Source organism: Anopheles darlingi, chromosome 2, assembly GCF_943734745.1.
Source record: "Anopheles darlingi chromosome 2, idAnoDarlMG_H_01, whole genome shotgun sequence".
Lineage (NCBI taxonomy): Eukaryota > Metazoa > Arthropoda > Insecta > Diptera > Culicidae > Anopheles > Anopheles darlingi.
The window spans coordinates 23,259,403-23,282,857 of NC_064874.1; the positions used below are offsets into that span (position 1 = coordinate 23,259,403).

Sequence of the window (23,455 nt, forward strand, 5' to 3'; positions counted from 1 at the left end):
GAAAGATAAGAAGCAGGACGCAGAAGGGTGGTGGCACTGGGGTGGGGGGTTAAAAAAAAACCTGCGAGGGAGCACACTGGCGCGGCCATTTTCGACAATTGCTCCACGCACGCGGTTGTCTGACGTTTGACGAAAAGGTGATGGATTCGCGCTCTCCGGCCTTTCGGCCACATTTTTGCACGCGAATCCTTATCACCACCACCTCCAGTGTTTTCCACGATATTTTCCACTCTTTTTCGCTCGTGCCATGTGAGGGAACATGTTTTCCGCGTCCTGTATTATTCATCAACCTTTTTTTTCCCGGGCCCAGGAAAAAAACATGTCCCAGGATGGGCTGTCAGATAGGTTCGATTGAGATGCTGGGAGGTGAAAAAAAAACCGAGCGAAAAGTGTTGCAGAAATGGACGAATTTTATCAAATGTCTGTTCAATGCGGTAGAAGAGAGAAAAAGAGAACACGAAGGATGCTCAAATCGAGACCGCGTTCGCAGACTCATCAGCGCGTTCACCTACTACTACTGGTTGCCGATTTTCGTTTATCAATTTGACGCATTATTACCACCGCTCCAGCACGCTGTTCCGTCACCGGCAGCAACACCCGTTTTATCTGTCGATTGTCTCGCTGGTGCTGTTGTAAAGTACCAAAAATTCGCGAGCGGATTCGGAACCCATCCCGTGAACATTTACGGACGCTTTTCCGCACATTCGTCAGTCAATGTCAATTTCCGATGCATTTTCCACCCGCCCCGGGTGTGTGTGTGTGTCTGTGTGCAGCATGTTTTCCGATTCCGGCGTTCCGGCGGCGCTCTCCATCCATGCATCCATCCGGCTACAAAATTGTGCGAATTGAATTTTTAATATTCACATCAAATGTGCATAAATAATAACGCGCACGCCGGTGTGTGTGTCTGTGTGCATGTACCGTTTGATGGCGCATCCAAAAAGCGTGAGTAGCCAGTTCGCACGGTGAATGTTTCATTACGAATTGGTCGAGAGGTGGTTGGGGGTGGTAGGACCGCAGGCAACTTAATTGAACGTTTTGCGGTTTTTTATCTTTCCCAATTTGCCGAATGGCGGTGCCGGTGGCGCGCTCCGGGCGCACGCGGCAACATATGAATGCGTAATGCTGTCCGTTGCATTTCGAACTTACCACCACCACCTCCTCCTCCTGCTGCTGAGGTGCGTCCGCAATGGCACGTAAATTAAAGCTGCCGCCGCCGGCGTTGGTGAGGGAGACAGATAGAGAGAGTTGCTGGTGCCTGGCCGTCTTTAATGTTTTGTCACCCATTTGTCAACCCATTCCCGCTGGAGAAGGATCATAATCAACAATCCGGGATGGCTTTTGATTAAGTTGACTACCGGTTGCCGGGGGCCAAAGCTTCCTGGCCTGGACAGGCGGCGGTTGTCGGCCCGAATGGTCCATTGTTGTCGCACAATGTAGTGAAGATGTCAACGTGTTGTACCATGCGTGTGTGTAAGCGATTTATTTTATTAATTCAATACGTCGGTTGTTGTTTATGTCGGATGAATTTGCCATTTTGTAATTCATTGTTCATGTTTTAACATATTTTTCTCTCTGGCTTTCTTTTATAATCTAATCGACGACTTACTTCTGCCGCTACTTCATGTTATGATTTTAAATTTTCTTTTTACACCTTATGTTGTTATCTCTTCCTCTATGGCTCTTTCAATTTTGTTAACGTACCTTTAACGTATCTTGATTTTATCACTACTTTATGTTTATTTACTTCTATGTTTTTATGCAAGTACATGAGAGATTTTTTCTACTTTTGTTGTTCTCTCTTGCTTAACCTCTCTTAAGCTTCTTTTCACTAATCTTTAACAAGTTTATTTCTCTCCTTTTTTATTAAATTTTAATTCATCAACTAAAAGAGCGTGTGTGTGATTGTTTTTCTCAAATTTTGTTGTTATTTTAAGATAGTTCAGCGTCTACGTTGTGTAAGTAGGTCAACATGCACCACATCACTAGCGAGATCGATAACAGAGTATCCAACGGATCATTTTAAGCTGCCACATCCATCACTCCAGCTCGTGCGTAATTAGAGCCATCGGAGTTAATTGAATTTACCCCCCTCAGAACAGAGCGAACAAGGAGAAAAACGGGGCACAGTTTTTCCCTTCTTTTCGAAGGATAAAAATTTTCCCGTTCATTTTTCCTCATCCGAAATGATCCACCAAACGGAACGGTGGAACGAACGGTGGTTGAGTTGCGCCGCAGTGTGCGTAACGCGCTCTCCAGTGCCAGTGCCGATGGCAATGACTTTGTCGGAAGGCAAGGCAACGACAATAAGAAGAGCAAAAAATCAATCCCGCGAGTGCAAAGCCCTCGAAAATGCATGTCACAACCGCGCAACCGGAAATTACGCTCATCATGCGATGAGGGGTGGGTGCTGCTGCTGTTGCTGCTGCTGTTGTGTGCGTCTGTGCATCATATCACCCTCTTTGCAGCGCGATCGGGAGAGGGAGACAGCCAGCAGGAATAAAAATAAATAATGCATAACTGGTTGCCGTGAAATGAGAATTCCGCACAACATTGGGGATGCCCCGTTAGGCGATCGGTTACAGACGACGATGGTGGTGGTGGTGGTGATGCAAACGTGCGCATGCAGTTGATTGCACCATTCGGCGGCGTTGGCGATGGCGTCGGGTCTCGACGGCATCACCACACACGTGCACACCGGGATGTGTGACTCAAAATACGTTCCAAAACAACAGCAAAAAGGGGGCGCAAGAGGCATGGCTACCCAGGGGAAACGCGCGATTCTCTCGCGACCAAAACAAGTGGCTCCCGTTAAGATCCGAACCCACGGGGTACGGAGCAAGGGGTCATTAAGAACGGACGGAAAATAACAAAAACTGAAGCCGACAAAAAACAAAATACAAAAGAATCTCCCTTCAACTGGCGCCCAATGTCATCGCGCCAGGAGGAGGAGGAGGTGGTAACGGGGATAAAAATTGTGTCAAAAGCGAATGATCTTTCCGCGATTCTGGCGGTTCGATGACGCGGCGGAGACCGCGAGGAACGCGTTTTTGTTTCCAGATTTTTGTTCTTTGTTTTCTATGGTTTTGGTTTCTTGAAGGGCATTCTGACTTTTTAAAACGTTTCAAACACACGCCACATTATATTCTTTTTAGAGAAACGTGTAGGAAATATTACAAAAATTGATACCAAACTTGATACAATGCAATGGAATGAAAAGCGTAAAATATTTATTAAGTAAAGTAAGTAAAGTGGCTTTGCTAGTTACAATTGCATACTGCATATACTGTCTGCTGCCTTGATTATGGGCTATGTTTGATTATGAAAACGTCTATCAAAATGCGATCAATAGCATAACTCCAAACATAGAGCGAATAGCTCGCCTGCCATAAAATTCCTCTTCCATTTCATTAGTTATGCGTAATCCTTCGCACATCTAAACCCAATTTCGTATCCGTCCGTCAGCCTTAGGACAGCCTAGAGCCATTTCGGATCAACATTGTTGTACAATCAACCGACTGCGCCACAGTCTCCGCTACCTTATTTCCAGGGTCTGACTGAATTCCGCATTCGGTTCGACTCAAACGTCGAAACGGATGCAATCAGAAAACGTCAAATTCAATCAATTGTTCCTTTGGCGACTAGGCGGCCGGATTCCCAGCTCCGCAATAGCAGCTCGAACGGGCTGCCTCTGGATCGTTGACCACTTTTGGCGTCGGAAAAGGAAAATATTTTCCTGCGACTGTAGATGATGGTTGCAGAATGCGGCTGCTGCTGCATCAAAGTCACCATTTGCTAGGCCGTGAGTGATGCAAAATGCAAATGTCTGGCCAACGCAAACGGTGCTGGATCGGTGCTGGTTTAACAGTGGCCAGTTTGGAACATGATGTCGTTGATGGATCCCGAAAGTGCTTGCTAAAACCTGCAGCCAATTTGGTATCTGATCGGTTACGTTGCGTTTATGATGGTGCAATGATGGTGGTTCGAGCCTCTGGTTTCTATTGCAAACGATCTACTTTCGGGATTAATGATTCAGTAGATGAGTCCCGTTCACAATTCTACCGGAGTAAATGCGTATAAAGGATATTTTAGGCTGCATCTCTTTGAAATATATTTTGTCAAATTAAAACCATTTCAAACCATTTCATAGCTTTACTCGTCGATGACACTGTCGCTAATGAAATGTTCATGTTCTAGTCTCTTCTATAACTGATGTAGCAGCAAGTTTTCCTCCACCAAGATTGTAAGTTCTATGTTGAAATGATATTAAATTGACTAGACTGGTCTTCCAATCGATATTTTCGACTACCCTTAAGGACAAAGATTAGTCCCAATTCGTCAGTCCATCTGTACGATCATTTGTTCGTCAAAATTTTATACAAAATCTTTATGCAAAAATTATGTAATACTCGTGTTTGAAAGGAAAACCGTAACCATGCATCACTATTTTAATTTCAAAAAGATGTGAACAGCGATACATTGAAAATTTCACAAATACTCCGTGAGCAGTATATGAACAACTATCATCTAGCGAAATAACATCAAAACGTACGACTTAGTGGTGTTATAAATGTAAGCATTTAAAAACAAAAGAATATTTATTTGCATCTCTTAAATTATGTCCTGATATTCTTGAAAAGATGTAGTTTATGCAAACCATCACGAATACAAATATAGTCCGATGGTTTCGTCTCGAAACAAATTTAAAAATGAGTCTTTCCTCAAGTTTATGTTAGTCCTCTATAATGAAGAAGAATTGTTGGCTACTCATAATCTCGAATTCCATTCGTCGCAATTTACAAGGAAAACAATATTCCATTTCGCAATCAATTCGTATAAGCAACGAAGCATTAATTATTTCAACACATTTAACATAATTGGAACACGCTACTTTCCATCCTTGATCTATGTTTAATACGGTATAATCAATTGTGCTAAAGATTCTTCCCGAAAAACGCACCAAATACCAACGAACACATTGCCCATTGAAGAACTAGCGAGCACACAGATCGCCTCTCCATATATGCTCGATTAAATAAAATCCTCGCAACGCACGGTGCATGATAACGCGAATCGCGCACCGGAAAAGATACGTCCGTGAAATGGACGCCCTGTTCCCTACTCGATCAGTGGAGGGAGGAATGCAATGCACGGGATTGCCAACCTTTTTTGGTCGCGCCAAAAACTCGCGCCTCGGCGATAGATAGAACCCGAGAACCGAAAAAGGAGTTCCTCCCCCGAAAAAGAAAAAAACAAACCGGAACCCATTGACACGCGCGTGAGAAATGTGTTCGCATTGAGCAGGAGCTTCGTCCACCTCCACCCCTCTCCTCACTGACCCTTAGTGGCCACCCCAGTGACATGCACATGTTGATTTGCATGCAGGCCAATTTTTTGTTTTGCTGTTTTGTTTTGGGCATCCAGGGAGGCGATGCATCGCGCCAGGATCCATTCATTTTCCATATCGCCCGTCATGTGTGTGAGTGTGTGCGTTTTTGTGCGGAAATATATTTCACACTAACCCAGATAGGTGAAGGTGCGCAACATGCGAGGGAATCAATTTCCGTGAAACACAATTCACAGGCCAAACGGGATAGGAAGAGGTAGGAAGCCGGTGGGGGGGGGGGGGGGGGGGGAGGCTGATGAATCGAATGTCGAATACGAAAAAAGGCTCCCCTCCTGGCGGGTTGCCGGGCCACCGGGGATAATTTCTCTTCCACTCTTCGCTTGGTGTGGGGCTTATGCTGTACCGTTTGCTCATGCAACGCACGTCGCCTGTGCCTTCGCCATTCCGCGGGGCTTCTGTCGATCTGTCCGGTTGTAGCTGGGTGGCACAGCAGCGCACACCCACAGCAAAAAAAAAGGCCACCCAATCCCCGAAACCAACCGACCGACCGGCCGAATGAAGCGAACTCAAAAACGAACATTCAAATGCTCGCGCCAAAATGAATGTTAATCAGATACGCACCAGAGGACGGACCACGACGAGATACACGCGCACAGAACACGGCCACACGGTCTGTCTCGCGCTTATCACTCGACGAGGGTTCCTCCCCCCACTGTTCCATGGCGAACTGTCACTGGAACTCGGTTCCCAAGAGCCCCCAAAGAAGCGCTCTCGACGTTGCAGCGAGGCTTCTGCTCGATGCATTAATCAAACTTTTATCGAAGAACCCATTGGGGCGGGGGACGGGAAAGGTGACATTCGATGTCGCGTAGAGAGGGTGGTGGAAGTTGCGCGAATGCATTTGCGATTGGATCCCGTTCCGACGGCGAATCGGAGCGTTACGTACGAATCGGAGCGGTTGGAGCTTCGGGTTTGGGTTTTGAGTCCTCCGCTGGGCGCTGTCTGCTGCGGGCTACTCATGGCGCACTGTCTGGTGACGCCATCACGCGACGGTCGTCGTCGTTACCCTACCGGCGGTGGCTGAGCGATGAGCTCGAGCGTCGAGCGGCGAGCAGCGAGCAGCAGAGATCGAGTTCAAAGAGTTCTCCAACCACTCCGCGTGCCGTGAAGCCGTGAGAGCGTTGTTGTTGCTGTGTTCCTGCTGCCACACACGACGACGACGACGACGACGACGACCACTCGATGGCAGATAGTTGCGTTCCGGTTCTCGGTGCTCGGAGAAGCATCAGCATCTGGCACATTGGGTGGCACCGTTTTTTGAGGGGACGACATTTGATGGTTCGCATCATTGCGTCAGAAACACACACACGAGAAACGCGGGAAACTAGAAGCATAATGTTGTTGTAAACACATGGTCCTCAGAAGGGCGAAGAAGACCCCCACGAATATGCTTAGAACACGCTGTCCCCGACATTATCTCTCATTAACGACCCACTTTGGCTGCTTCTTCTACTAACAGATACCGAGCTGCCGGGGGGAACAGACCACCCGGGAATATGGTTTTTTTGCAGCAATTTTCGTCGCGCAAAAAACAAAAAAAGGAACAAGGAATGCTGGCACCTCTGGCTGCATTTACAGCCTTTGACGCATCGTTTCCCCTTTTCACACTCCGTCAAGGCATGGTCGAAGCGAGAACGTAAAATTTCGTTGTTGCTGTTGCACCGGCATCACTCACTCATCTCACACCGAGCGAGCACTCCAGGGAAATTTGGCATGGCAATTCGGAAGGAACGTTAACGTAGTTCCAGGTGTTACTGGAAATGGCGTTGACGGCACAGTTTTGCGGGCACTCCAGACGCTCGCTTCTCTATTTGGTAGGAGTTTTGCTGCTGTTTTGTTTTTTTTTGCATCGCATCAGCCTCTAAAACGGTTCCAAAAACTCATAAAAATATGAACGCGGAACGGACATTTAATGATGCGCTTGGTGTGGGGGGTCTCATGTTTGTGTGTGGTCCTTGCAGAAAGTTTTTCGCGCATTTTCAAGAAACGGAAACTGTTTAAAAACGCCGCTTTTTTTTCGTTGTTGTTTTGTGGACAAAATGTGAGCCCGGGGAATATGGCACAAAAACACACCAGCAGCAGCGCCACTAATTGCCGGGACACGGAATGGCCATCTAACGGACACACAACATGCAACTGGCACCAGGCATCAGGCACCGGCAGGCAGCTCGTCATTTAGTGTCGAGTCGAAATGAAATGGTTCAGCTTCCTCTTCTTCCTGTGAGAGTCGCTGTCACCGGCACCGTCAAACCGCCATCGTCCTGTCCCGTTCGCAGTGACATTAATAAACGCGTTCGCGAACGCGTGCAGGAAGCGAAATGATGATTGATTGCATTTGATTTCATCTATCAGAGCGGGAACAGCGTATTGCAATATTCATCCTTCCGTTGCGATGCGGCTCCGCGAAGGCTCCTGCGATCCTGGAAGCCGTGGTGACACTGCTAGAGCGGGATGGCTACAGGAGCGCGAGCGAGAGAGAGAGAGAGAGAGCTCAGGCTACTTGATGAGGAGCTGCAAACGCTTTATGACATCCAAGGCATGTGGCGACAACGACAACGAGATAAGCTGATGCCTTGGAATCCTTTCATTTCGCTTCCATTTTGTGTTCCGTGGTACAGGAACCAAACAGATCGCACATTCCCTCTGCAAGCGTGTGTTGGAAAGGTTTAAAATGCTTCGCTACCTTTTATGGAATAAAACGTTTAGCGTTTAGACCTGTCGAAGGCTTCGACCTGTCGTTTGACGTTTGTGACGTCATTTCCCCAAATCAACCATCAATCAGCAAAAGGGGTTTGGAGCTGCCGCAGGATAGGAGCATTCACTCTGAGTGCTGCACCGGCGTAGCGTGAGGTCCGGGTCTAGGCCTGGCTACCTCCTGGCAATCGACGACGGTTCTGAGAGTCCTCAACGGAACCCCTTGGATTCCCCGTCGTAATCGCCAGCAAATGAGTGTTGGACCCGAACTTTTCAGCTTCCGGAACCGGAAGGGATGTATACCCCTGGAGTGTCTGGATCCGCTTGCCGGGAGGGATATGTTTTTGGTCCGCGAAAAGTGATGTTTTCATTGCAAACGCTCATTTGGCGGGTTTCAAGGGCCGAAGAGGTGGTCAGCTATGGAGCGTGGAGGATACACTCGCGCCACGGGCCGCGTTGAGTACCGTGGATGCGTGTGCCCGTGTGCGTGGCTGTCTTGGTCCCCTGGTCCCTTGCCTTGGTTCCGCCGATGAAAAGATGTGAATTGCGCGCGAGATCCACACACCCCGACGGCAGGTGAGCTGATGCGATGGTGGCGGCGGCGGGGAGTATTGGGAGTCGCACTCGTGTGGACCACTCGTTCTCATCCCTGGCCCGTGCGTTCGGGGGTGTCTCGCGCGCGCGCGCTCCTCCCGGTGACTCAGCTGCGGCGTCTCCTGGGTTCGGCTGGGTGGCCGGACCGGCGTGCCGGATACCTCCTTCTGCTTTCGATGATCGCCTGGTACCAGATGCACTCATCTGGTCGCCCGTTCGCCCAACACCCACCCTCGGCGTAATGGCCAGCCGCACCACAATCATGGCCGGACGCGCATTGAGCAGCTCCTGTTGCTGCTGCTGCTGATGATGATGATCTGAGTTCAGCGCCGATCGGCGTGTCGGTGTCGTCGTCGTCGTCGTCGGCATCGTCGTCTCTCGCCAACTCGTTGCTCATGTTGTCGGTGTGTTTTGGGTGCCATCAACGTGATTGGAGCGAAAAGCAAACCTCACCGCGATGGGCAGCACATGAGTCCCGCACTCGCCTCGTTGGCCGGTTGAGCCGCTACTTGAGAGGTTATCTGGATCTGGGTTTGCAGTTTTGTCGTAGCATAAAAAGGTAAACAACACCAACTACTGGACAATCGATCGACGTCTCACTGTTGTTACCGGCGTGTGTTGATACCGTTGTTTTTAACGTTTCTTACTTTACCTGTTGACTCCTCAACACTTTTCTATGATGAGGAGGAGAGAGATATGGGATCAAAAATAAATATTTCAACTAATCGCAACTTGATCATTGATCAACGATCTCTGGGGCTCGTCCGGGATTTGAACCCGGGACCTCTCGCACCCGAAGCGAGAATCATACCCCTAGACCAACGAGCCTCTTGAAGGGGGCCCAACGTCAAACACTACAGCAACCAGCAGTCGGTGAAAGTGCTTCGATAGCACCACGTTTGACCACGATCGTTGTGGCGGACCAGATAGGATCGCTTGGACAGACAACATACGAAGCTATTGGAACGGTGTCCAAGGCCGTTGACCGGACCGAACTGCAACTGGAACCTTCCGAAGTCATGTAACAGTCAAGCGACGTTTTAGTGTTTCTTGCAGTAGTTGCTGGTTTAATAATTAAAGGTAATGCTGCTCTGATCACTCAACGAGCTCTTTGTTGACATAGTAGCATTAGATTCTTCCGAGACAGTGTGAAGTGAATACTAGATCGCTTCTACACTTGTCAAAAGTGTTTACGTTCTACGATGTGTCAGAGGGCTACTATCATGCGCAGGCGCATACGGAGAGCTGGTGATAGTGAAACACCAATACTATATTTTTAAACTACTCCAAAGCAAAAACGGTCAAGTAAAAACAAAAACCGTTGCCGCAAGACCTTATCAACGACCTTCCTTCCTTCTAATTTGTTGTGCGCGGTCACAAAGCATGCGGCGCTTCATCTATCATTGCGATTTATCACCAAACACCATCAGCCGGCGAGCAACTGAGTGAGTAAGTGAGTGAGTGAGAAGCAATATGGCACTTGCACGTCTCATCACCAGGCTAGGCAAGCGAGGCGTGATGATTGCGCTCCGCCTAATGGAAGGAAACATTAAACAGTGCCGACGTAATAAAATATGTCTTAACATCATTATCGATCACTGACAAACCGATCTTTAGACCGGTTGCCGCGCCCTCATGGTTGCTGTCAGGTGGAAATGATGGTGGTGGTGCTTCAAACATCAACTTCCGAGCTCTGCTCTCTTCCTTCCTCCCCCGAACGAAACTTCTCCACCGATTCACTATTGAAGTTGCGAGGAAATTTATGAAAATGTTTTGCTCTCGGGAAGGAACGGCGGCCGCTGGCAGTCGTCAGACGTCGGCATGGCCAGACCCAGTCCCGGTACCAACCAACCGACCAACCGACCGACGAGCAGCAATTTGCTCCGAATTTATCGTCCCGAACTGTCACTCCCGCCTCGCCGTTTAGCTACAGAGCGCGAGGGAGTGGTGGCCCAGAATGGGAAAACTTTCTTTTGAAATTTGTTTTTCTGGATTTTCACCGGCTGGCTGACTGGCTGGCGGGCTGGCTGGCTGGCTGCCGCGTTCCGTCACAGTCTGTGGCTTACCGTTTGCTGTTCATTTCCCTGCCACGACGTGTTGGCCGTCCAGTGAAAGCGAACGCAACAGCTTGGCGTTACGTGCAGCAGTTGAGAAGGTTTTGCTCCTCTGCCATTACATCTGCTACAAGTTCCTGTCCGGCCCGGGAACAGACCGTTGAAGCCAACAGTAAGTACAGCGTCGCGGCCCTTGTTGCGAAAACTTTAACGCCTTTCGACGGTGCTCCTTGGATGTCGCTTTCGTTTTTCCTCGCACAAGAAGGGAAAAATATAAGGTGGAGATGAAATAGTGCCGGCTAAGTTTGCTCGATCTTGGCCCACTCATTATCATATCTTGTCCTCTGCTTTGCATTCACCTCGTCAAACGGTCCGAGTAATTAAATTCCAGCCAATGTAAAAACGATTTTCTTTGCTACCGAGTTGCGAGCTAGTCCGGCGGAAGACAGAAGATGAACTTAATGCGTTGCTTAATGCGACGTTCTGCCAGATGTCGGTGTAAGTAAGTGGGATACCAGTTGACTCCGTTGAGTTCCTTAGTCATTGCTTTAGCGTTTACTCTTCGATTATTTCCGTGCAGATGTCTTTAAGAATTCGTCGTATCTGTTTTTTTATTGTTTTTTGTTTTTAAAGCTAAGCTCAGCATTACATACTGTTGAGGGAGCAGGGTACTTTTCAAAAGAGTTTCCCATAAAAATGAAAATTATTCTTACAAACGAGTTGCTCCTATCAAACACCATTTATTTACGCCAGCGCGCCAGTGAAGCACGGAAGAGAAATGGAAATACAAATAATGTTCCCACTCGAAGGCCAATCTTTCAACAACGGCGAACAATCACTGGAGAGACAAGCAAAGATGGATTACTTCCGGGAGTACGAACCAATTTCCACTGGCGCCCGCCCCCCTCCCCAAAACGGAACCAATGAAGTTATCCATTTCCGGATTATAGCACCCGGGATCAATCCCGGGGTTTTTATCGGATAGCTTCGGTGCCTGGGACCTTTCCACCTTTCGCGCAGGAACGAATGATCGCTTTATGACATGCAAAACGAGCGACATCGAGATCCTTTTCATCGTCCTGACGTACCAGCCCACTCAACGCAGGGGCGCAGGGAAAATGGTGATGGAATCATTTGTAACGGTCCTCGCTGATGCTCATGTTTGTCTCGTTATGTGTTTTGTTTGGACGGGGGGTGGTGGGATTTGATTAATGAATCCGACGAATGGTGACTCATAAATCATCGGGCGAACTTGAGCGCAGCATAGAAGGATCAACCAACACGAACACGGTTTGGAAGGAACATTTCTCCTGCGTCCTATCGGTTCGGTTCGGTAGCTCCTGAGTGAACGGAGTGCGCAGCCTTTTGACATGAAGCATGGAAATGATGGAGGAAGATGTGGTTAAAGCGAATGTTTACAAAGTGTCGGCACATCCCAAAACATCAATCGGCATATGGTGAGCGATGGTACGCCCCGTCATTACATTTGATTTACATTTGAGTTTCCATTACAATCAAAATCGTAGCAGAGCGATGATTGGTTGCAACCTTTTGGGAAGGATTCGCGGCTATTATCGGTAGCAGCGCAGAACACATCATGTTCTTACAATCCTTGTTCTTAAATGGTATCGGACAGCTTCGATTTCCGACCTTGCGAATGATTCATTCGTTAACGTCCATTTCAAGCATTAAATTCGTGTGGATAACATTCCTGAAATGAAGGAAAAAAACGCATTTCCGGCACATTTGAAGCCTGAAACATACCGCAAAGCACTGGTACGAATAGAAAATGGTGATTTATCGTCGGTTGGGGGGATAAGCTGAGGCAGCATTTCATTTACGACGTTACAAAGATAATGCGTCAACATATCACTAGGAATGCTTTGTTTGTGAAAACAGAACATGATATCCAAACAACAACGAGGGGAAAGTTGTCACTGCTCGCACATTTTCTTTCTTCGTTGTCCTTTATTCTATTAATAGAAATCGATTTCGCGTCTCATTCAACCATTTTGCAAACCTTATAGACATTTCCAGCATTGCATACGACACAATGTACGTCGTGAAGCATCCATTTTGGACTCTCCTTCACCAAAGAACACTCTGAAAACCGGTCCTTAAGGGTCTGAAAGCAGTAGATAATACCCGAACAGAATACAGCGTTTAGTAACAAACGGTTTGGCAGCGCTAGGATGACTTTAACAACACAATTAACTTGTCACCAGTGGTGCACAATTTACTCGTCCAGTAGTATTCCCAGTGGCCCGTCTCATGTCTTTACGCTTCCGGGATCAAGAACAATAGTGTCCCCGGGCCCCGGTCCGAGCTTCTTGCGCTTCCGGTCCTTCCGTTATACACAACAATCTAGCGCGCACACACACACGCGTGCTCCTGTCGTCAGTCCTGTTATGAGGCTCATGCCATTAGCCATTGCGACTCGATTGGAATCGGAGCCGTTGACAGCTGTTGTACGTACTGTTCACTCTCTCAAATAAAGGATAAGCTGGGATGTATGGGCGTTCTATGTGTGGGCGAGAAGTGACTCATGGGAGCCTGTCTGCTGAGCCTGCGAGCACCCTCCCTCATGAGCACAAAACTTTTCAATTTGTCTATAAGTCGTAAATGGCAGTAAGAATGGAAGCCAGCGAAGCGCAGGAAGGAGCAGTACGAGGAAGGAGCCAATGAGTGACTGGAGAAGAAAATAAATTTACTTTCCATTGTTCGAGGATGTCATCTTTATCTAAGCCCTATATAGCGAGCGAGCAGCTCACGAGAAGGGCGCAACGAATGGACGAAGAGGGCACAGACATTTTCCTTTTGTGCAAAAGGAACGAACCGAGAACTCCAAGGCTACTAAGACCACGGCGTCCTGGCGTTGCTGTTCCGGGCACAAGACACAAGACGTTCGCACCGATTGGCGGAACATCCGGTGGCATCGGAAGCATCGCCGTATTCGAAGCGAGCTTTTAGGGTTTACCCGACATCGCGGAGGTGGAGACCGTTCCATTCACACGTCCCTCATCACCACCTCTCGGCACGGCTTGGAGACGGTCGTCAGGGGATCTGTCAAGATCTGTTTTTGGGGGGAAGGACGCAGCCACATGGCATTGTTCTCTCGAGCGTCCGCTTTCCGCTTCTATGTTTTTCCGTTCACCAGACCATCCCCTGGAACGGTGGTGCGTGTTTTGTTGTGCTTTAGTTGTTGCTTGCACTCCCTCTCCCTATCATTCGTCTTTCAGAAAATCCACTGGGTGTAAGAAGGATTTGACAGATTAATAGGACGGCAGCTCTCTTTGGCGTTTGTTCATCGCGATGCGCGACGCGTGGCCCCGGGATGGAAATCTTAAACTTTTCCTTTTCTGCCAGTGTGCTGCCAGAGCGAGTGAGAGGCAAAGAGTGGCTCTGGCTAGCATTGGACGAAAGTGCTCGCGTGCTGAGAGGTTTTGGGGGGCGCGATTGAGTGCGCAAGGACCTCTCAGGCCAGGACACATGAGTGGAAGTGCTATACAGCGTAGTGCTCGCAACGCGTTCCGAAGGGAGGGAACATATTGGGATTATTTGTTGAGAGAGCGCTGGCGCTGTCACTTACTTCCAGGGGGAAACTTTGATTCGATTCGCAATAAGTTCGACTTTTATTGGATAGAAAGAACCGGAAAAAGTATCCAAAGTATGGAGTAGTTTTGTCAGCTCCCGATCGTATTAGTTTGTTTCCCTGGCGTTAGAAACTTGTGACATCGCTGTCTGATAGCTGGAATTGGCTCAATAAACTACCGGACAGTCTGTTCCTTCGGGAAAGTATGCAAACAGCATGCTGCCCAGATAATGTGCACACGAACAAAGCGAATTTAAATCAGGTAAATACCGATTAACCACGGGTTTCAATGGCTGTGCTTTTTATGCTTTGAACAATGGAAACGATGGGCTCCATTGAAATGAGCAGCTCATTTGGTTTGACCAGCAGCAACGCTCAACAATTGGACACTAATTATCACCGGAGATGGCGGAAAAAGGTTGTGTTGACGTGTGTTCAGCGAGCTAATCCGGCATTGCTGTCACGGCGTGCGTGTCACGGTTGGCGAATGAAATCAAGAACGAATTCCTCTATGTTGTGCTTGACACATTTCACATTCGCCGGTCGAAAAAAACTGTGGGAACGCATTACTACGCGTCCGCTGGACACGAATGAATGTCAACGAGCATGCTGCTCTAAAAAAAAACGAAAACGAAACAAGTGACCAACATTTAGACCAAACCGAAACAATACCGAACCGAAACCCTCGTTCGTCCACGTTCCACGTTGTCATTGAAAGTCCATTTCACCCGGGAGAATTGTGTCGCTCAGCCAGTGGTGGTGTCCGCTCAACTGTAGCAGCTGGAAAAGGGGTGGTGGGGGAAAAGCAACATTTTGCATAATCAAGCTCTCCCACTGTCCCATTGTAATATCACCATCAGATCAGATTGGAAGCAGTAGTCGGTCTAGGTATAGTTTTTGGCAAAACTATCTCTGTAGCTGTATCGTCTGTAGCTCGTTGTGGTGCTGGAGCTGGTGAGCGGTGGCCTGAGCAGTGTCACATTTAATGCTCATTATACATGCATTTGAATGTATCATATTTTATTCATGCGAGTTCATGCTCACAAGGGATGGGTTTCTATTACACGATCTTGTCTCTAGCACACTTGATCCCCTCCTCACGTCTCACATGCGGGGTGGTTGGTGATGGTGGAATGAACCCATTTGTTTTAAATTTAAATGTTATGCAAACCAGGTTCTTCTCCCAAAAGCAGCTGAATGGATTTCAATCATCATGAATACTTACTTCACGGCGATGTATCTCGGACTCTCGGCTCGGCTCGGCTTGGAATGCATAATTTTCTCCCCAGAACCAGTGGCATTCAACATAGCCATAAACACACACAGACACGCGTACTACACACGCACAAGTTCAGGGGTTCGAGGTGCACTTTTCACCTTCTTGGCAAACTCAACACCTCGAGCGCCATCGCGATAAGACTGAAGGATTCTCGGTGTTTTTTCCACCTGTTTAGTCTCGGGGACCTTTCTCCAGCCTCCAGGTCCTTTTTTCTATTCCTGTTCTTTTTTAAATGCGATTTAATTGAGTGAACACACCGCTTTTCACCTTTCTGACTTGCCCAGTTGTTGGGCGGTTTTTTGTGTGAGTGTTTTTTCTAAATGCTCCTTTCACTCTATTATCCTTCGCCGAAATCCTCAGAGGGCAGAGGAAAAAGGGTTTATGAAAACCATGCTTACCAGCCTCTGCCAGCATATCGGTAGGGTTTATCTTTGCGCATCACTTCGCTTCCTTCCCACGGTGTTGCTCTTAGCGGAAGGTCTCACCGTAAGAATCCTTTTTTGCACCTGAAACTCACGTGCTGCGCTGAAGGTGTGAGACACGGAAAAGCGCCGTGTACGTCGTGTGGTGGTTGAGAATGAATTTTTAATTTCCTAAATTGGTTTTCCACGTGCCGCTCGTGCACGACGATCCTCGGATTGCAGAAGATATATCAGGTGCAAGCGAGATTCGCTAATTTGCGTTGCGAGAGTTGATTATAGATAGCAAGAGAGAGAGAGAGCGAGCGGAAGAGAACTAGACGTTGTTGCTGCTGATGCCAGGTCTAAGTAGGCGATTCTATACCGGTACGATGGTACACTACGCGGTAGTCATCTTGGCAGGCTTTGGAGGATTTTGCTAGCTACTGCGGTGGCCTGTTGCGTTCCTTCGAATGAACTCTGCCTCCGGGCACTCGGGTCGGGCAAAAGACAAATCAGATTTATTGCCATGGAGCTCGCGGAGTAGACGAACCGCCCCCGTTCCCCCCTCCCCCAGCACAAAGGTCCCCAAGGCATTCCACAGATCTCCGATCTCGCGCCGAACTCGTTATCGGAACGCTTCTGACAGCAATTGGGAGTGGCAGTTGCCAGTTGAGGTTCGGAGAGGAGAAGATGCGTTCTCTTGGTGTGCGTTCCGTTCCAAGACAGCCAATTCCAGACTCGTCATGGAGCTCGACGAGGTGTTCGTCTCGTGCCTCGGGACTCTTCAGCAAAAGACGGGAGGAAATCGAAATCGAATCCGACCGAGAGCCATTAATTATTACGTTTTTCCGTGAAATTCCGTTGAGATTTGCTCTTATTTGGCTCTGGCCTGTCCGTAGAGTGTGGCGTGAGTTGGTGTAAGTTATACCGGGTCTCGAATGCCCCCCCGGGAGCCAAGATATTCGATGATGTTCTGTTTTGCAATCAGTCACGCAAAAGACTAATTGTCTTCGGTTAGACCAGCCCTTCTGCGTTTGCAGGGGTTCGTGTTGATTTTCTCGTTATTTTTTGAAAAATCATTGTTTCCAAATAAATGTAATCGTTTGCATTTATCGTTGATCATTTATGATAAAGAAATTCAGAGAAAACTGTACGCTACTTACGATTTTTACGATTCAAACCAGTTGGGAGAGCTTACCTAAAAGACAGAGACGTATATAAATTGTTTTAAATAACGAGATTATATGCAAGCAGTATAATTTAACATTGAATTGATAAACATTTTTCTAATAATTTTTGGCGATAGATTCTCGGTATATTCAGCTCCTAACAAACATTAGGCACTCCCATGATATCCGTTTGTGATATCCTGCCAACAGCTGCACGCGCTTACTTTACCAATAAATCACTTTCTAACTTCTACCACAAACAATGGTAATGTTTGGAGTACCTAACATCGTTGCAAGAACTTTTCATATAACACCAAAGTTACGCATTTCACGCTTCCCTCTCCAAGCAACGCACTATGGCATCGACGAGGCACAACTGTACGAAAGTGCTAATTATCGGAGGCCTTAAATCAAATCCAACACTCCTGCAACCGAGGGCGCAACTCCGTCGCTTCGTTGCTGCTCCTCGGAACAGATTTCTTCGAGCAGATTGTGTGCAAGAATTTCAATCTCCTGGGTGGAGGTGTCCAGAAACCGAACGACGGTGTCCGGTGCAAACAATCACTTGCATCTACGAGGGAAATGAAAAATCAACAAACCGAAATCTAAGAATAACCTCACTCAAGGACCTACCGTAGAATGTTCCAGCTAACTATGACGAGCAACGTGGTGCCGGTTTTAAACATCCTTGCTCGTTCACACTCTCTCTCCCTCTCCCTCTTTTTAACCCTCTGTTACTGGATTGCAGAATGCATTCCATCACCTTTTGCTGAGAAACTAACCAGGTCCAAGACCGCCGGTCGTCGGTACCACAGATTACTATCATCGAGGATCCTTCGAGCTCCGGGCTGTCTCGATCAGGCCTTTGCACACTTTCTTCTTCGGGAAATGGTCACGCATTTCGAAGCCCATCACTCTCGGGTAACTACTCGTCGTTATCCTCAGACCGAAGAACGGTCGGACGGATTGTTTGCGTTTTTATTTTGATTACTTACGTAAACATTACAATCTCATCGCCATCGTTCTGCAACGCAATGCAACGAACGTGCCGGTTGCGAGCATGATTTTTCATCCTGCTCGGAACATTCTGGTTCCTCCTCGTTCTCCAGCTTTGTTGCTTGAAGGATTAGCCTCGAGATTGAAGTCTGATTCCTCGCCACACCACGGAACGGAGAGAGAGAGAGAGTGAGAGAGAGAGAGAGAGAGAGAGAGAGAGAGAGAGAGATGGCAGGGTAGGGTGCAGCCACCGGGTCACCACAACAACTGCATTCATTTCTGTTCGTGTGCTCACTATTGACGTTGCCCTTCCCGGGGGGGCGGAGGGAGTGCAGAAAAGAAAATAATACCAAGGGTAAATAGCACCAACACCAACAACTACCCTCCCGTACAACATTTCAAGCAGTTCCGTGACTCTGAGTTCTGTGACGGAAAAAGTGAATCCTTCGGGACCTCAAGCCCGAGTGCCGAGTTGTAAAGAAAGGCATCGGGGACGAAAATGTCACAATGAATCTACCGTTTTCGAACCACGGAAAAAGGGATGGTGGTGATGCGGTACCATGTGATGGATGTCAGTCAGCAGCAGGGTGTGTTACCGTGACCGTGGCCGTGTCTGTCGCCGGAAATGCCACGGAACACAACAACACTACTATCGTTTGCTCTCTCTCTCTCTCTCTCTCTCTCTCTCTCTCTCTCTCTCTCTCTCTCTCTCTCTCTCTCTCTCTCTCTCTCTATCTATCTCACTTTTTCTCTGGGGAAATATGCTGCAATGCTTGGTTTCTACGGGGCTCTATACTACCAGCAACGCAGACGGTATTTGAATAAATGTTTTGGGCGCAAATATTGATATTTTCTATTCCTGCACCGCAAGTAGATAAATACGGATGTAATGTAAACGGGCCACATCGGTGTCTCGGTGTTTCGCCGAACGTTCAGTCGAGCGAGCGAATTTCGGGCGCTTCGTTTCGCCGCTTTAGCAAGCATTGTAATGATGATGATGATGATGATGGTCGACCTTTCCTTTGCCAGTGCCTCGGAGGGAGTTTTCTATCGTCTATGATGTTATGGGGGTTTCGGTTTAGTGTTGCTAAAAAGAGGCTTCGCATAAAACAACCGAAATGATTATGATAATTCAATTTACAATGGCGTTCGTCCGCTTTTAATGAATTTGCTGCCAGGCGGGTCGTCGAGAACTTGGCGAGATATTTAAATTTTGTTTAACATTAGCTTTCGCATAATTCCCTTCGTGAAGCTTCGCACAAAAATACATATCGTAGGGGTTGCTAGAAATGGGATTCGAACCTCTGCCTTCACTGGAGACAACCAACTGAAGCTAGAGTGTGCCTTAGAACTGAGAGAATTGTGGGCATCAGAACCTACAACAGATCGCCACCAGACCATCGTTTCCGCCGTGACCGTCAACCGCGCTATTTGTCTAGTGATTTTATATGCCGTTTCTCGCCTACATCGGACGCATCGGACGCTGGCCCGTTCGAACATGCGTCGACGAAATCCAATTATAGCACCAAACACCAAAGGCGCAGCGATTTGGGATTCTATTTTTGTTTGAGCTTCCTCCCAGAACGCACACCCCCGCACCACATGCTCTCTTACTCTGTCTCTCTATCGCCAGATTGGTGAGAATGAATCCGATTAGCACGCTGCCAGTCGGTGTTCGAGAAAGAAGCAATCGTTGAAGAGAGCAAATCCCATAATGCAGTCAGTTGAGTTGCTGACAGGCGAAGATGGACGCGAAGCGTGGTGCGGTATGGCGGGCACGGGGCGCATCACCCGAACCCCCGAAGCGGCCACGATTGCCCACGGTCATGTCAATTAATGGTCCAATTCATGCTCACGTCGAAGGCGAACCCTCGGCGAGCCGGAGGCAGAGGGAGAGAGAATAAGAAAAGCAAATAAAAATATTACCCACTCGAGGCCGCCATCTGCCAGATGGAGCTGATAATTTACTTTCGCACCGACCCACCGACCGACCGACCGACGGACCGACCAACGAATCCATCCGAAAAACTCCGCGTGAAGGCCGGGAGCGGAGCAAAAAAGGTCGACAGGAAGCAACGTTCTATGGCGATGATAAGAAGAAGGGGAAGGTAGGTGAGATTACCCGGAATGACGGGAGCACCAATGCGCCCTGTGCTGCTCTGACGCGAGCGAGTGGACTCGCTGAAGGATCCACACTTGAAACCAGCTCGTTATCTTCATCGATGATCCTTACAGTGCAGCTCTCGACGCGAGCAGCTTCGAGGCTTCCGAGCAGGATCCTCGAATACGTGAGCGAACGCCTGAAGAAGCCATTGTAAAATTAAAGTAAGATTCTCATGTGATTTCCGGGTACGGGGCCAGATTTCATCCGACCAGAGCACCTACTGGAGCTGAATCCAGAGTAGACGAACTCAACCGTTAGGTGGTGGTTGGATTATCCTGTTCGCTGCAACAATTCATTCGCCGCCGCGTCGAATCTTCCGCCAACGACATTACAACATTAGCTGCGTGCCGGGAAATCGTGCGTCCATGCTCGTTGTCGGTGTGCTATTCAACGAATCCTTTCTACGGTCCTTTTATACGGTCTGCCTTTGCTGGATGTTGAATTAGGTGCCATTTCGAGTGCTCGTGCGCTACTCTCATTTGAACTCACGTAGAGGTAATGTCCAACCTTGTTCCACGGTGATGACTGTTTGAGCAAAATAAAAAAAAACAAGGAATGTTTCAAATCGTGCCTCAAGAAGCGCAAGGTTCCAGGTTCCAAATGTCCAAATGCCCCTCTCCTGCTCGGTGGAGTTGAGTGTAAAACGTGACTATTTTTTCTCGCCTCAAAAACCGGTGTCCTTTGGACTGATGCAGACTTGTGCCGAGAGTTCGTACTGCGACAGGAATGCGACTCATTTAGACAATCCTCATGTGGAGAGTGCCCGGTCTGCAGCAGCCACGGTGCCGGTGCCCGGAATGAACAAAATGTCTTGCGGCGGAATGGTTTTAAACATTCTCTGAATTGTCCCCCGAAGAGGATGATGATGGATTTGAGTCCGCTCGTTCGCTTTTGTCCGCCGCCTGGCAAAAACAATGTCAAAGCGGTGCTACACAATGTAGATGCCGGTGCTAATCCGGGGAAATCATTGTAGCGACTAACTCGATGAATGAACCCGAGATGAATGTGACGGTCCAACCAGCATCCAAAAGGGAACGTGCAACAGGATGTCCGTTACCATGCGAGTGAGCAGCGTGGTTAGGAAGACCTTAAAGAGTCGTCGGTTTATCTGCATAAATTGCTATATTTTTGTGTTTCGGATTCCTGTATGGTTGATAGTATGGGAAAATCTTCTCAATTTCTTGATCGATCTAATGTAAGCTCGTGCCAATGAGGCGTTTGAGTTTCAATTAATTTAATCTACGCACTGTGTGCTCGCACTAGCTGGGGCTTCTATGCACAGCGATAAGCTAAATGAAACTGTCACTGATGAAGCCCAACAAGGAACTTAACGTCACTCAAGTAAGCACGTTGTTACTAGGGAACGTGGTATCAGATAGCGGAGACTCCCTTCGGATTGAATTATTTTCTGTTTTTTTGGTTTGTCGGAAGGACATACTCGAGAGGAAGACGTCCTTCTTTCCACTGGGGACGCAGCTACGAGCTGTTCTTCCTAGGCTGGATCTTCCTAAGCCTCGGCCAATCGGGAGATGGCAAAACAGATTATGCTTCACTGGAAAGGAATGATGATTCGTTTTCTGCGCGGGTTTTTAGGGCTTACATTCTTTACTTCTTTTTCTATTACATTAACCACTTACGAGCAGTTATTCTCATTGAAAACGTGGCACAAAATATGACGAAATGTATTACGTTATTTAAAAAAATATCATTCTTTGCTAATATTGTTTGCAAACGAAAGACTGTAGCTGTGTTTCCAGTTTAATCATACAAGCTAATGTATTTGCATGGCTTCTAGTAACACTTCAAACGTTTTAACCCTGTGACCAGTCAGTTTTGACATGCTATTTGCTCTGGTCGAATGATTTTTGCCCTCAGGACATATTATCTGCTGCTCCAGCTGCTGCTGCTGCTACTCGTCCTTCCGAGAGCATCGGACTATCATTGATGCAGTCAAATCAAATTTCAACTCACGTCCAGAAAGCCCGCGGCTCAACACAACCAACCCTGGCCAGCTTTATCGATGATCGAATAATCTGCCTCCATCCGCACACCACACTCGACGCCTCTCTGGCGGCTTCCATTTGCACGGTTAATGTTGTTCTTTAATTTTCCGCTCCGATCCAGACCCAGTATCGCTACATCTGACACCGCACCACAGCACAGCACAGCATCATCGTGCACGGCATCCGGCATCGCAATATCCTTCTGATATCCTTTGATGGTCAAACCAGGAGCGGGCCACTGCCAATGGCAAAAGGATAATCAAGCCAGCCACGAAAAGGGGACATTTGCGTTTGCGGACCACATTCGGAAGCGCTAGAACCCGGGAGCGTGAAGTGTTTCGGAAAACCGAAAGAAGCGAAAAATAAAACAGGAGTTTAACAAGCAATGGCCCCGGTCGGTCGGTAGCAATCACAAATAAGGTGCCGTGCCCGTGTCTCGAGTTGCCAATGAAAAGAGCGATTAAGTAAAGGGATCGGAGTTCACAGGGTTCGTCTCCATTGGAAATGCACGAATGCTATGCGGGGCTAACGATTATGCTTCCAGCTGAATGAGATGATGTGGCGAGGGAAGAGAAAAGAAAAGAAAAGATGCGATAGACGAAAGGCGAAAACGCAAATGTTGGAATGTGGTTTCTGGTAGTCACTTCATAAACCGATTGAAATGTAATTTCATTTCTCGATTTCTCCTTCACCCCTCCTCTCGAGCGGACCTTCTCCAAGCCCAACAAACCGGTAACCGTAACGATGGGATCCTTTTGTGGTCGGATTACGATTCCAGGAATGGCAATGGCAACACACTGCCACCGGCCTTCGAAAGTCTCCCCAAAAATTTCCACCATCTTGAACTTGTGCTTGGTAACCGAAGCAACAGGAAGGCTGGAAGGCAAAAAAACGTCTCCGTTTCGGTTAGGCCCCGGGCCCCTGGAAGCATCCGATTAGCACTCCAAGCGATCTTCCCGGAGGTGGAAGGTAGATAATTTTGAGAGGAAGAACATCAAAAACCAAACCGAAGATAATTGAGTGTCTCAAGAGTCGAGAACCGCCCGGGAAGGAAGGGGCCCGGGAGGTCGGCCGGATGAACATATATTTTCATAATTTTACC

At 48.0% G+C, this 23,455-nt stretch overlaps 1 protein-coding gene and 1 non-coding gene across 2 annotated transcripts in view; one reads left to right on the forward strand and one right to left on the reverse strand.

The window, feature by feature from the left end:
* Window positions 1-23,455, forward strand: part of LOC125950219 (uncharacterized) — a 486,985-nt gene that overhangs the window by 317,449 nt on the left and 146,081 nt on the right. The gene's annotated exons all lie outside the window — the stretch shown is intronic.
* Window positions 9,452-9,523, reverse strand: Trnap-cgg (transfer RNA proline (anticodon CGG)). The gene has a single exon. It is a non-coding gene; the product is annotated as a tRNA-Pro (tRNA).